Here is a 13,717-nt window from a genome sequence, read left to right on the forward strand (position 1 = left end):
TTATTTATTTTTAATTGTAAACACACAATACCAAAAAGAACAAGAGAGTACTTCTGTTTCAGGCAAAATGACTTAGTGGAATGGATAACTTAAGAAAAACTCCTGGGACAGATGCCTAAAAGTTCTGGATAAAATGTTTTTTTAAATCTCTTTATATTCATGGCTGGACATTATGAAGAAACACTCCATAGGCTAAAAATGAAGCAAGAACTTAAATCAAGTGAGACAGCTAAGTGTAGGAACTAACAGTTCCCACTGACACTTCTGCTGATCCATGCCAGTGGATTCCAGCTTTTTGGTCTTTATACAAACAAGGGCACTGGAGAAAAAACCTAGGACCTAGGATGATAGGTCAGATGAGATAAGATGAGATGAGACTCGCCAACAACTCCCTCAGAAATAAGATAAACACAGAAGGAGATGTGAAGGAAATGCACCTATTTTACCTTAGCTCTGGGAGAAGGGACGATTCTTCTGAGAGTTTCTTCACAAACTGACCCTGCATACACAAACAAAATCTGTAGTACCTATGGGGATGAAAAACTCTAAGGTAAGAACTGAATTTAAAACACTCCCAAATGACTGGCAGAAATAAATCAAATCCTAGTGGAATGTACCTTGAAGCCAGGCCCCTAAGAATTTACAGATAAAGTAAATTATGAAATTAAGATAAAAAATCCCAAGGCACAAGAGAAAACAAATCAGCATACATGACTGACATTCAAACAGAACACAACCATATCTGACTCACAATGACTGAAAATAATTACACTGATAATATTTAAAGAGAACTTAAGAGTATGAATAGGCATATTTCATAAGCAGTGTCTAGAAATTTCAAACACATTATTGGATTTAGAAACTCAGTAAAGAGACAAAATAGAAGATTAGACACTGTTGAAGAATTACTATTAGAGATAATTTTGAAGAAGTTACTCAGAATGAAGGAAAAAGTAATAAAGAGATGAAAAATAAAAAAGGCAATTTTTAAAAAAGTTTTTATTTATTTATTCAAGAGAGACACAGGGAAAGAGGCAGAGACACAGGCAGAGGGAGAAGCAGACTCCATGCAGGGAGCCCAAGGGACTCCAGGATTACGCCGTGAGCTGAAGGCAGATACTCAACCACTGAGCCACTCAGGCACCCCAAAAAAGGCAATTTAGTAGAGAACAGAGGGAGAATTTTTAACATACCTCTAATAAGAAAATCAGGAGGATTTAATAAATAATATAGGGATGAGGCAATACTGAAAAATATAATAGCTGAAAAATTTCCAAAACTGATAAAAGGAATAAATCCTCAGATTCAAGAATCTTGATGAATCCTAAAATCCTTAAACAACGAGATTCACAACAAGACATTACAGAAGAACAAAGGGTAGATTTTAGTGCAGCTAGTAAAAGAAAAGATTATCTCAAAGAAATTAATCTAATAACTGGCTTCTAAAATTCAGAAGACCTACTCCAGAAAGAATTAAAATGGACCCTCCCAAAAATGGTCTGTGATGCAGAAACCAATGGTGAGCAAAAGTAAGTGGAAAATGCATAAGAAAATCTAAACTACTACTGTATAATGCAGTGATAATCATGCTAAAATTATGAGGTTAAATATAGAGAAGTAAAATAAAAGATAATAGTATATAATTTTGGTTCTGGGCAAAAATAATGATTAAATTTTGAATTTGTTAAATTAAACATGCTTGTTAGAATTTTCAGGAACACAAAAAATTAAAATTAGAGAGCATCACTTTCAATGCAGAACATAGAACTGAGAACAAAATTTTAAAAATATCCAAAAGAAAAAGGAAAAAATATATATATAAGAAACTTAAGAAATACAAAATAAGATGGTGGAAAGAACTCCAAATATATTAGTAACCACAATAAATATGAAAAACTAAATTGTTTAGTAAAAGAAAATGTCCATATTCAGTGACCTGTTTGTAAATAAAGTATTATTGGAACACAGCTACACTCATTCATTTATAGATCATCCAATGCTGTCTTTGCCCTACAACAGCAAAGTTGAACTCTTCAACAATGTCTCACTATGGGTTTTCCTAATTATCATAAACCTTTCTATTTGTATAAAACGAATTTGGACAAGCTTTTAATGTTCTGATTCAACTTCATGGGAATCACTAGAGGTCAAGTGCTTACTATAGTCTTCCATTTAACGTAGTAGCAAAACCTCTGGACCTGGTAAGGACAGCAGCTAAACTAGTAGAGGCTTCTGCAGATTTCGTTTTAGGGTTTCCTTTAAATTTGATGATGTCTCATGCTGTACAGTCTTTCTTGCTTGCTAGAAATATACATTTCTTAGCAGGGGATCTTATCTTCTGTGAAATTCTATTATTTTCTCTTGTACTCATTTACATTCATTGTTGTGACATATTCCATACTGCTGCTCCAAGTATTACCTGGAGAAGACACTCGTAACTAACCTCTGTGCATGAACAATCTATGCTCCAAACTGATTTATTAGAAAATACAGACTTAAACTTCTTTGTTGATGGACCTACATAGAAAAGTATTAGGAGAGATACACTGTAAAAAGTCTCACATTTCACCTCTAGGATGTGACACCCTGCAAGAGGCAGAATTTCTTTCATTATACTAACCAGATTTTGTTGGTTACTTACAGATAAGAGAATCTATATATAAACTGATAACAGGTATGATTTTTTTATCTCAGCAGAAAATCCAAGATCAGTTAACAGATTAAAGAACTTTGAAGTACTGTAATGCTTCTTAAAGTACTGGTTATTGTGATGATTGGAACTCATCTCAAAAGGAATAACACAACACTAAACAAAATTCTCTGGCATATCATGATGTGAGATAGGCATCCCTTAGTAAAATCCTAGCATCCATGAAATCCCAAAAGACCAAACCTTTGGAGAGATGAGGCTATATTACAAGATGCCAGCAATTTGATCCAGAGTTAGAAGAAAGCTACTGCAAGGAATCTGGATGCAAATTGCATGAGGATAATCTCTTGACACTTTTAGCAAGGGATGTGGTAAAAAGTTTCCATGAAACTACTCACCACAGTAAGGAAAAATTGGCCACTGTACTGAACCAACATTGATGTATTATTCAGAGAAACAGAAGGAACAAAATATAGACATACACACACACATACACACAAACACACAAATAAGCAGAGAGAGAACAGAAATCGGATCACGTGGTTATGAAGGCCAAGAAGTCCTATGATCTGTATCTGCTCTGCAAGCTGGAGAAACAGGAAAGCTGGTGAAATAATTCAGTCCAAGTTCAAAGGCCCCCAAACCAAGAACTCTGATGTCCAAGGGTACAAAGAGACAAAATTCACTCTCCTTCAGCATTTTTGTTCTATTTGGGCCCTCAACTGGCTAGATGTTGCCCACTCAAATTGCTAGTGCAGATCTTTACTCTAATGATTCAAATGTTAATCTCTTCCACAAACAACCTCATAGACACACCTAGAAATAATGTTTTACCAGCTATCTGGGCATCCCTTAGCTCAGTTGAGTGACATAAATTTAACCCTCAGTGGGGAAACTACTAAAATTGCTGGTGGTGTCTCTGATGCATGTCCCATGTCACCAGCATAATCCTGATAAAACTGCAAAGGTTGGACTTGTCCAAGAGCCCCAAACTCAGGTCCTCCTTAAACACTTCATGGATTTCATACAAGTACATCCTAGTATGGGTGTTAAATATGCTCTGGTCATTGTTCTAGCCTCATTTGCAGGATATGTTGAAATCCTTTCTTGCTAGACCTCTAGCTCCACAGTATAAAAAGTATTAACCTATGCAGCCCTGATGGCCCAGCAGTTTGGCAGCACCTTCAGCCCGGGGTATGATCCCGGAGACCCGGGATCAAGTCCCATGTCGGGCTCCCTGCATGGAGACTGCTTCTCCCTCTGCCTGTGTCTCTACCACTCTCTCTGTCATGAATAAATAAATAAAATCTTTTTTTTAAAAAAAAGTATTGACCTGATTTCATAACCCAACCTGAGGAATTCCAATCTCTCTCCCTACTGAACAGGGTACCAATTCTTCTGGGACTATCGTTAAAGAGTTATTTCCACTTACTCAGAAAATCTGCTATGTATTTTTTCTCAATTTCCAGGAGAGGTAAAAAAGAACAAATGGAATTCTGAAACTCAGTTTAACAAAGCTCTCAGACTCTCCAAGTTCTATGGCTTGAAGATATTCTCATGGGCTTTAATGATACCTCTGGGGTTCATGACCTCTTCTTGCTCTATGAGTGACTGGCCTGTCCAGGCATCTAGGATTATTACATCTTACTAGCAAGCAGACATGACCAAATATTGCAAGGTGCTCATGCAATACATCCAATTTTAGCAACAACAGGTATGAGGAGACCTGCCTCAGAATCCTCCTAAATAGTGCACAACCTAAAACGTAAAGATTTGGCCTTTTGGAAGAGACAAACTACTCATAAACTGGTAACCCATACAACCAAACTAACTATTGGAATAACACATTTTCCTTTGGGAGGAACCACCCGGTTTCCATGATACCACTCCTTTAACGAAATCTGGTAAATTTATGGGTAACTAAACTCAATCATTTTATTAGGCAACTTTTTATTTTTTATTTTTTTATTTATTTTATTTTTTAATTTTTTTATTGGAGTTAAATTTGCCAACATATAGCATAACACCCAGTGCTCATCCAATCAAGTGCCCCCCTCAGTGCCCATCACCCAGTCACCCTCGCTCCCCGCCCACCTCCCTTTCCACCATGCCTTGTTCGTTTCCCAGAGTTAGGAGGCTCTCATGTTCTGTCTCCCTTTCTGATATTTCCCACTCATTTTTTTTCCTTTCCTCTTTATTCCCTTTCACTATTTTTATATTCCCCAAATGAATGAGACCATATAATGTTTGTCCTTCTCCGATTGACTTATTTCACTCAGCATAATACCCTCCAGTTCCATCCATGTCGAAGCAAATGGTGGGTATTTGTCGTTTCTAATGGCTGAGTAATATTCCATTGTATACATAAACCACATCTTCTTTATCCATTCATCTTTGGACGGACACCGAGGCTCCTTCCACAGTTTGGCTATTGTGGACATTGCTGCTATAAACATCGGGGTGCAGGTATTCCGGGGTTTCACTGTATCTGTATCCTTGGGGCAAATCCCAAGCAGTGCAATTGCTGGGTCATAGGGCAGATCTATTTTTAACTCTTTGAGGAACTTCCACACATTTTTCCAGAGTGGCTGCACCAGTTCACATTCCCAGCAACAGTGCAAGAGGGTTCCCCTTTCTCCACATCCTCTCCAACATTTGTGGTTTCCTGCCTTGTTAATTTTCCCCATTCTCACTGGTGTGAGGTGGTATCTCGTTGTAGTTTTCATTTGTATTTCCCTGATGGCAAGGGATGCGAAGCATTTTCTCATGTGGCCATTTCTCTTCTTGGCCATGTCTATGTCTGCCTCAGTGAGATTTCTCTTCATGTCTTATGCCCATTTCATGATTGGATTGTTTCTTTGCTGTTGAGTTTAATAAGTTCTTTATAGATCTTGGATACTAGCCCTTTACCTGATATGCCATTTGCAAATATCTTCTCCCATTCTGTAGGTTCTTTTAGTTTTGTTGACTGTTTCTTTGGCTGTGCAAAAGCTTCCTATCTTGATGAAGTCCCAATAGTTCATTTTTGCTTTTGTTTCTTTTGCCTTCGTGGATGTATCTTGCAAGAAGTTACTATGGCCAAGTTCAAAAAGGGTGTTGCCTGTGTTCGCCTCTAGGATTTTGATGGAATCTTGTCTCACATTTAGATCTCTCATCCATTTTATCTTTGTGTATGGTGTAAGAGAATGGTCCAGTTTCATTCTTCTGCATGTGGATGTCCAATCTTCCCAGCACCATTTATTGAAGAGACTATTTTTTTCCAGTGGATAGTCTTTCCTCCTTTGTCGAATATTAGTTGGCCATAAAGTTGAGGGTCCACTTCTGGATTCTCTATTCTGTTACATTGATCTATGTGTCTGTTTTTGTGCCAGTACCACACTGTCTTGATGACCACAGCTTTGTAGTACAACCTGAAATCTGGCATTGTGATGCCCCCAGATATGGTTTTCTTTTTTAATATCCCCCTGGCTATTCGGGGTCTTTTCTGATTCCACACAAATCTTAAGATAATTTGTTCTAACTCTCTGAAGAAAGTCCATGGTATTTTGATAGGGATTGCATTAAATGTGTAAATTGCCCTGGGTAGCTTTGACATTTTCACAATATTAATTCTTCCAATCCATAAGCATGGAATATTTTTCCATCTCTTTGTGTCTTCCTCAATTTCTTTCAGAAGTGTTCTGTAGTTTTTAGGGTATAGATCCTTTACCTCTTTGGTTAGGTTTATTCCTAGGTATCTTATGCCTTTGGGTGCAACTGTAAATGGGATTGACTCCTTAATTTCTCTCTCTTCAGTCTCATTGTTAGTGTATAGAAATGCCACTGATTTCTGGGCATTGATTTTGTATCCTGCCACATTGCCAGATTGCTGTATGAGTTCTAGCAATCTTGGGGTGGAGTCTTTTGGGTTTTCTATGTACAGTATCACGTCATCTGCGAAGAGGGAGAGTTTGACTTCTTCTTTGCCAATTTGAATGCCTTTTATTTCTTTTTGTTGCCTGATTGCTGAGGCTAAGACTTCTAGTACTATGTTGAATAGCAGTGGTGAGAGTGGACATCCCTGCCTTGTTCCTGATCTTAGGGGAAAGGCTCCCAGTGTTTCCCCATTGAGAATGATATTTGCTGTGGGCTTTTCGTAGATGGCTTTTAAGATGTTGAGGAATGTTCCCTCTATCCCTACACTCTGAAGAGTTTTGATCAGGAATGGATGCTGTATTTTGTCAAATGCTTTCTCTGCATCTATTGAGAGGATCGTGTGGTTCTTGTTTTTTTTCTCTTGCTGATATGATCAATCACATCAATTGCTTTACAAGCGTTGAACCAGACTTGCATCCCCAGGATAAATCCCACTTGGTCATGGTGAATAATCTTAATGTACTGTTGGATCCAACTGGCTAGTATCTTGTTGAGAATTTTTGCATCCATGTTCATCAGGGATATTGGTCTATAATTCTCCTTTTTGGTGGGATCTTTGTCTGGTTTTGGAATTAAGGTGATGCTGGCCTCATAGAACGAGTTTGGAAGTATTCTATCTCTTTCTATCTTGCAGAACAGCTTTAGTAGAATAGGTATTGTTTCTTCTTTAAATGTTTGATAGAATGCCCCTGGGAAACGATCTGGCCCTGGACTTTTGTGTCTTGGGAGGTTTTTGATGAGTGCTTCAATTTCCTCGCTGGTTATTGGCCTCTTCAGGTTTTGTATTTCTTCCTGTTCCAGTTTTGGTAGTTTGTGGTTTTCCAGAAACGCGTCCATTTCTTCTAGGTTGCCTAATTTATTGGCGTATAGCTGCTCGTAATATGGTTTTAAAATTGTTTGTATTTCCTTGGTGTTGGTGGTGATCTCTCCTTTCTCATTCATGATTTTATTAATTTGAGTCTTTTCTCTCTTCTTTTTAATAAGGCTGGCTAATGGTTTATTTATCTTATTAATTCTTTCAAAGAACCAACTCTTGGTTTGTTAATCTGTTCTACAGTTCTTCTGGTCTCTATTTCATTGAGTTCTGCTCGAATCTTTATTAACTCTCTTCTTCTGCTGGGTGTAGGATCTATTTGCTGTTTTTCTCTCCAGCTCCTTTAGGTGCAAGGTTAGCTTTTGTATTTGAGTCCTTTCCAGTTTTTGGATGGATGCTTGTATTGTGATGTATTTCCCCCTCAGGACTGCTTTTGCTGTATCCCAAAGATTTTGAATGGTTGTATCTTCATTCTCATTAGTTTCCATGAATCTTTTCAATTCTTCTCTAATTTCCTGGTTGACCCTTTCATCTTTTAGCAGGATATTCCTTAACCTCCACATGCTTGAAATCCTTCCAAACTTCTTCTTGTGCTTTAGTCCTAATTTCAAAGCATTATGGTCTGAAAATATGCAGGGGACGATCCCAATTTTTTGGTATCGGTTAAGACCTGATTCGTGACCCAGTATGTGGTCTATTCTGGAGAAAGTTCCATGTGCACTTAGAAGAATGTGTATTCAGTTGCGTTTGTATGTAAAGTTCTGTAAATATCTGTGAAATCCATCTGGTCCAGTGTATCATTTAAAGCTCTTGTTTCTTTGGAGATGTTGTGCTTAGAAAACCTGTCAGTTGTAGAAAGCGCTACATTGAAGTTACCAAGAATAAGTGTATTATTATCTAAGTTTGTCTTAACTTTGGTTATTAATTGATTGATATACTTGGCAGCTCCCACATTCGGGGCATAAATATTGATGATTGTAAGTCCTCTTGTTGGATAGATCCTCTAAGTATGATATAGTGTCCCTCTTCATTTTTTACTACAGTCTTCGGGATAAACTTTAGTTTATCTGATATAAGGATGGCTACCCCTGCTTTCTTTTGAGGGCCATTTGAAAGGTAAATGGTTCTCCAACCTTTTATTTTCAGGCTGTAGGTGTCCTTCTGTCTAAAATGAGTCTCTTGTAGATAGCAAATAGATGGGTCTTGCTTTTTTTATCCCGTCTGAAACCCTGCACCTTTTGATGGGATCATTAAGTGTCATCATGATACCTATTCTGGCCGTTTTTGTGGATTGTTCCCTTGGACTTCCTCTTTCTTTTACAGAGTCCCCCTTAATCTTTCTTGGAGAACTGGTTTGGTGGTCACATATTCTTTCAGTTTCTGCCTATCTTGGAAGCTCTTTATCTCTCCTTCTATTCTGAATGAAAGCCTTGCTGGATAAAGTATTCTTGGCTGCATGTTCTTCTCATTTAGGACCCTGAATATATCCTGCCAGCCCTTTCTGGCCTGCCAGGTCTCTGTGGAGAGGTCTGCTGTTAATTTAATATTTCTCCCCATAAAAGTTAGAGATTCTTGTCTCTTGCTGCTTTAAGGATCTTCTCTTTATCTTTGGAATTTGCAAGCTTCACTACTAAATGTCGAGGTGTTGAACCGTTTTTATTGATTTTAGGGGGGGATCTCTGTTTCCTGGATCTGAATGCCTGTTTCCCCTCCAGATTAGGAAAGCTTTCAGCTATGATTTGTTCAAATACATATTCTGGACCTCTGTCCCTTTTGGAGCCCTTGGGAACCCCAATTAAATGAAGATTTTTTCCTTCTGAGGCTGTCATTTATTTCCCTTAACCTATCCTCATGATCTTTGTTCTCTTTTTTCCTCAGTTTCCCTCTTTGCCATCAACTTGTCTTGTATATCACTCACTTGTTCTTCTACCTTGTTAACCCTCGTCGTTAGGACCTCTAGTTTGGATTGCATCTCATTTAATTGATTTTTAATTTCTGCCTGATTAGATCTAAATTCTGCAGTCATGAAGTTTCCTGAGTCCTTTATACTTTTTTCCTGAGCCACCAGTAGCTCATTATTGTGCTTCTGAATTGGCTTTCTGACATTGAATTGTAATCCAAATTTTGTAACTCCGTGGGAAAGAGGACTGTTTCTTTCTTTTGAGGTGAGTTTTTCCTTCTAGTCATTTTGCTCAGTGCAGAGTGGCCAAAAACAAGCTGTACTTGATAGAAGTGGGAACTCTTCTCACTGTAGCATTCCAGCTGTTCTCTCTTTAAATCTCAGGCCAAATCCTGGGTTTTCAGGATGATTTGAAAGTTATCTAGGTAATTTGGTGGGGACAGGAGACTTGGGGACCCTACTCTTCCACCATCTTGCCCCTCCTCCTAGGCAACATTTTAGATGGCAAACAAAACACAGGCAGCCAGAAATCTAAAATCCTCTATGATATTTTAGGGGGAAAAGGCTCTGGTATCCACCAACATTAATATTTGGAACCTTTTATGCAGATATTTCAGATACAGAGCCTGGAAGAGAACTATGGTACATATGGTAGAGATTTGGAAGTGGTCTCACTTTATCCAGTTTTACAGGTAAAACACTATTTCTTTCACTTTAGATGTGCCTAAATGATGTTCTTGACACTATAAATTTCAGTACCTAGAGCCAGACTACTCCTTAAGTGGTCCCAAATCCTAAAAAACTACTTGACAACCACATAGAGGTATTTTGACCAAAAACAGGTAAGTGGGTGGCCACCAGTGATTTCATTTGTAACACAAAATTGAATTTATAATACATTTAGATCTGTAACACCAAAGTCTATTGGCTACTAACTACAAACTGTACAAGGGGTTGTTACCATGGTAAATAGACCCCTGCTCTCAGAATAGTCTCTTAGCCACTCTGACTCACCAATTTGCCTTTTAGAAAAAGAAATTAGGTAACTTAGTGAAAGGAGAAAAACCGGGCCTTGATTCAAAAACCTTAACCACTCACAGCAGATTCTAGTTTGCTTTCTTTTCTCTGCTAACTTCACTTTGCAAAAGGCCTAGAAAAAGGGAGCCATCTCACATGCTGTTGTTCAGAGAAAAAGCAGGAGAGCCAGACAAAGCCACTAAGGCTATATAGTTCCACTAAGGCTATATAGTTCCTGAATCCAAGAGATTCAGGAAATTGAACTAAGAGCCCATTAAGCCTAATATTGATGTCTTGAGAGGGAGTATATGCTGTTTTAGTGGAAAATGGTGTGATTATATCCCTGCAGAGCTTTCCGGCATCTCTGATACTTCTAAAGAGACCTGACAAAGAAATCACAAAATTAGGCAATTTGGCTAATAATCCCATGTCTGGTCCTGCAGACTCATTGCAATGGAAATGAAAATTGTTCTTCCATCTTCAGTTGGGCACTCTTGGCTCAGGGTTTAAAAGGTGCCCTACAAACTCTGATCATAGTCCTTCTCCTAGAATTTGGTATATATAGGGATTCAGATGGATGATGGCAAGTTTTAAATGCTGCTGTGCAACTAGTGTCCCATCACATAATTAAACAAATAAGCAATACAAAGAACAGAAAAAACTAACACCATGGATGTTGAAACAATCACCTGGGAACTGTGATCACAATGCCACAAATAGCAGTGAAGATCTGCAATAACGACTGTGGGACCACACCCCCAGTTATGAATCTTTCAGCTCAGACCAAAGAATGGTGGTAAGGGTATGATACTGGGAACTGAAACTATTTGCAATCACACAACTTACTGTCAATATTAACAACTTTACTATCCTAGTGTCTTCATTCACATGGCATTAGTATTCTAGGAAACTTGCCCAGAAAGCTCAAGTTGCAAATAACTTTATTGTTCAAGAACTTCCTCAAAGTCATTTACCTGAACACTAGACTATTCAATTTCTCCTCAACAAAGCATATACTCCCTTCTTAGGTGACACTCAGTGACTACTTTTTAAGATGTAGCTTAAAACCCTACTCCTAAATTTGTTCACTCATAAACAAGACCTCAAATCAAGAAACCCACCTTAAATCAGATCCCAAAAGAACTCAAATAACCTGCCTTTGCTTTCCCTCTCTCCAAGACAGTGTACTAAGGCTCTGTCAATGATGTGATTGTCCTTACCATCATAAAGAATAAACTCAGCTTTGCTTAATCAATAGATCATTTTTGTATATTTTCAGGAAGCTAGTATTCAACAATTGACTAGGAAGCTTAAATTATAAGGTACCATATAAAGAAAGCCCCGTATGAGGGTAGCATGGTATATAAGTTCCTATATTGGCACTGCCCTAAAGTGTACTTTAAGGAAAACTAATTGCCTTGGGAAGTTTAAAGAATGTTAATTTAAAAAGAGGTTCTGGGGCACCTGGGTGGCTCAGTTGATTAAGCATCTGCCTTAGGCTCAGGTCATGAACCCAGCATCTGGGGATTGAATCCTGAATTGAGCTCCCTGCTCAGTGGGAGTCTGCTTCTCCCTCTCCCTGTGCCACTCTCCCCACTCATTCCCTCTCTTTCTCTAAAATAAATAAAATATTTAATAAAAAATAAAAAGAGGTTATATGTTCAAATAAAGGGAAGTATCAGGTTGAACAAAGGTAAATTGGTCTTGTTATTACAGGGACAGTCTGTACACAGAATATACATGCTTTCCCTAACTCATTTTACAAGACTCTTCATGAAACATCTTGTGGGACTTGTGAGCTAAAGATAACTTGAGAAACACTGAACTCTACTAAAGTAAGTGAACCTAGGTTCTAGTCTTAAATCCACCACTTAATGATTGTATAACCTCAAGCAGGTCTTTGGCCTGAGTTTCAATTTCCTTATTAGTAAAATAATAACAAAACTTACCCTGTTCACTCATTAAGGTTGCTGTGAGTCAAATGAGACAAAGCTTGTGAAAGCTCTTTGAAAACTCTACAGCAGTACACACGTGGAGAGTGTGTTTGGTTTTTTTAAAAACAAAATATTTATTTAAGAGAGAGCACAAGAGAGCATCAGCAGGGGGAGGGTCAGGGGAATTGGGGCAAGCAGACTCCTTACTGAGGGGGGACTCCAACATGCGGCTGGATCCCAGGATCCTGGGATCCTGACCTGAGCCAAAGGCAGACACTCAACTGACTGAACCACCCAGGTGCCCCATGAGTCAAGTGTTCTTAACAATACCTCACAGGAGAGAGGTAAATCCATGGGGATCATGGGGCAGTATTATTAGTGAGATAAAATGGAAACTATGCTAATAAAAACTATTCTGTGCAAAATTGGATAATTAGCACCATCAGAGCTTTCTTTATCTACCTCAAGCCTAGTGGTAAACAGCTAAATAAATATACTGATCAAACACTTATTGAGCTCTTATAGTGTTAGGATATGAATGTGATTGACACAAACTTAAGTTGGGTACTTCTCCTTGTTACTATATATTATAATGATGCTTCAACCAGAAAAAAATAATAAAGCTACAGAACCTCAGTGTACCAAACTGGTACGCTTTCTATTGCTTACCACCAATATCAGATTTAATCTGATCTCCCTATATGAACAGGTGGAAATATTACTGATGAAGCTTAAATTCAATTATTCTCCTTGATGATTGCAGTTTAACACAGAGACGCAGAAAAATGAGGTTACTACAGGTTTACATTGCATAGTAATACCAAATATGACATGACAGATCTCCTATAAGCCAACAGCTCTGCTTGATCAGACTTGGGTTCTATTTAATAATATGAACAGAGCATTTTAGCTTACAGTTTGTATAACATGGCACGGCTTCCAATAATCCCAGTAAGAAAACCTTATGAAGAAAGAAGGAATCAATTGTGAGGAGACCAGAATTCTTACTCTCTATTTGCCCTTCATGAGAGGTCTAGGGAAGAAACTTCAGGTTGCTCATCTTGGACAAGAGTGGCTCCCAGACTTCAAAATTTTATCATCCAGTAAAATTCTCCAAATTTAAGACACTCATAAGAGACTGTCAACTCTTTATTATGGTAGGGTCATTTAAAAAAATCTAGCATTTTTAATTTTAAAACATTAAGAAGAAGGACATAGGGGGGCCTGGGTGGCTAGGCTGGTTAAGCATCTATCTGCCTTCAGCTTGCGTCAGGATCCCAGAGTCTTGGGATGGAGCCCAACATGGAGCTCTGCTCAGCAGGGAGCTTATTTTCTCCCTCACCCTCTGCTGCTGCTCCCCATGCTTGTACACTCTCACTCTTTCTGTCAAATAAAAAATTAAAAAAAAAATTTAAAAGAAGGATATAATCCCAGAATAAAAGTTAGGCCTTTAATAAAAAACTCATCACATTCTCTTGTCTTTGTTT

The sequence above is a fragment of the Vulpes lagopus genome, chromosome 6 (genome assembly GCF_018345385.1).
Source record: "Vulpes lagopus strain Blue_001 chromosome 6, ASM1834538v1, whole genome shotgun sequence".
In the NCBI taxonomy this organism is placed as follows: Eukaryota; Metazoa; Chordata; class Mammalia; order Carnivora; family Canidae; genus Vulpes; species Vulpes lagopus.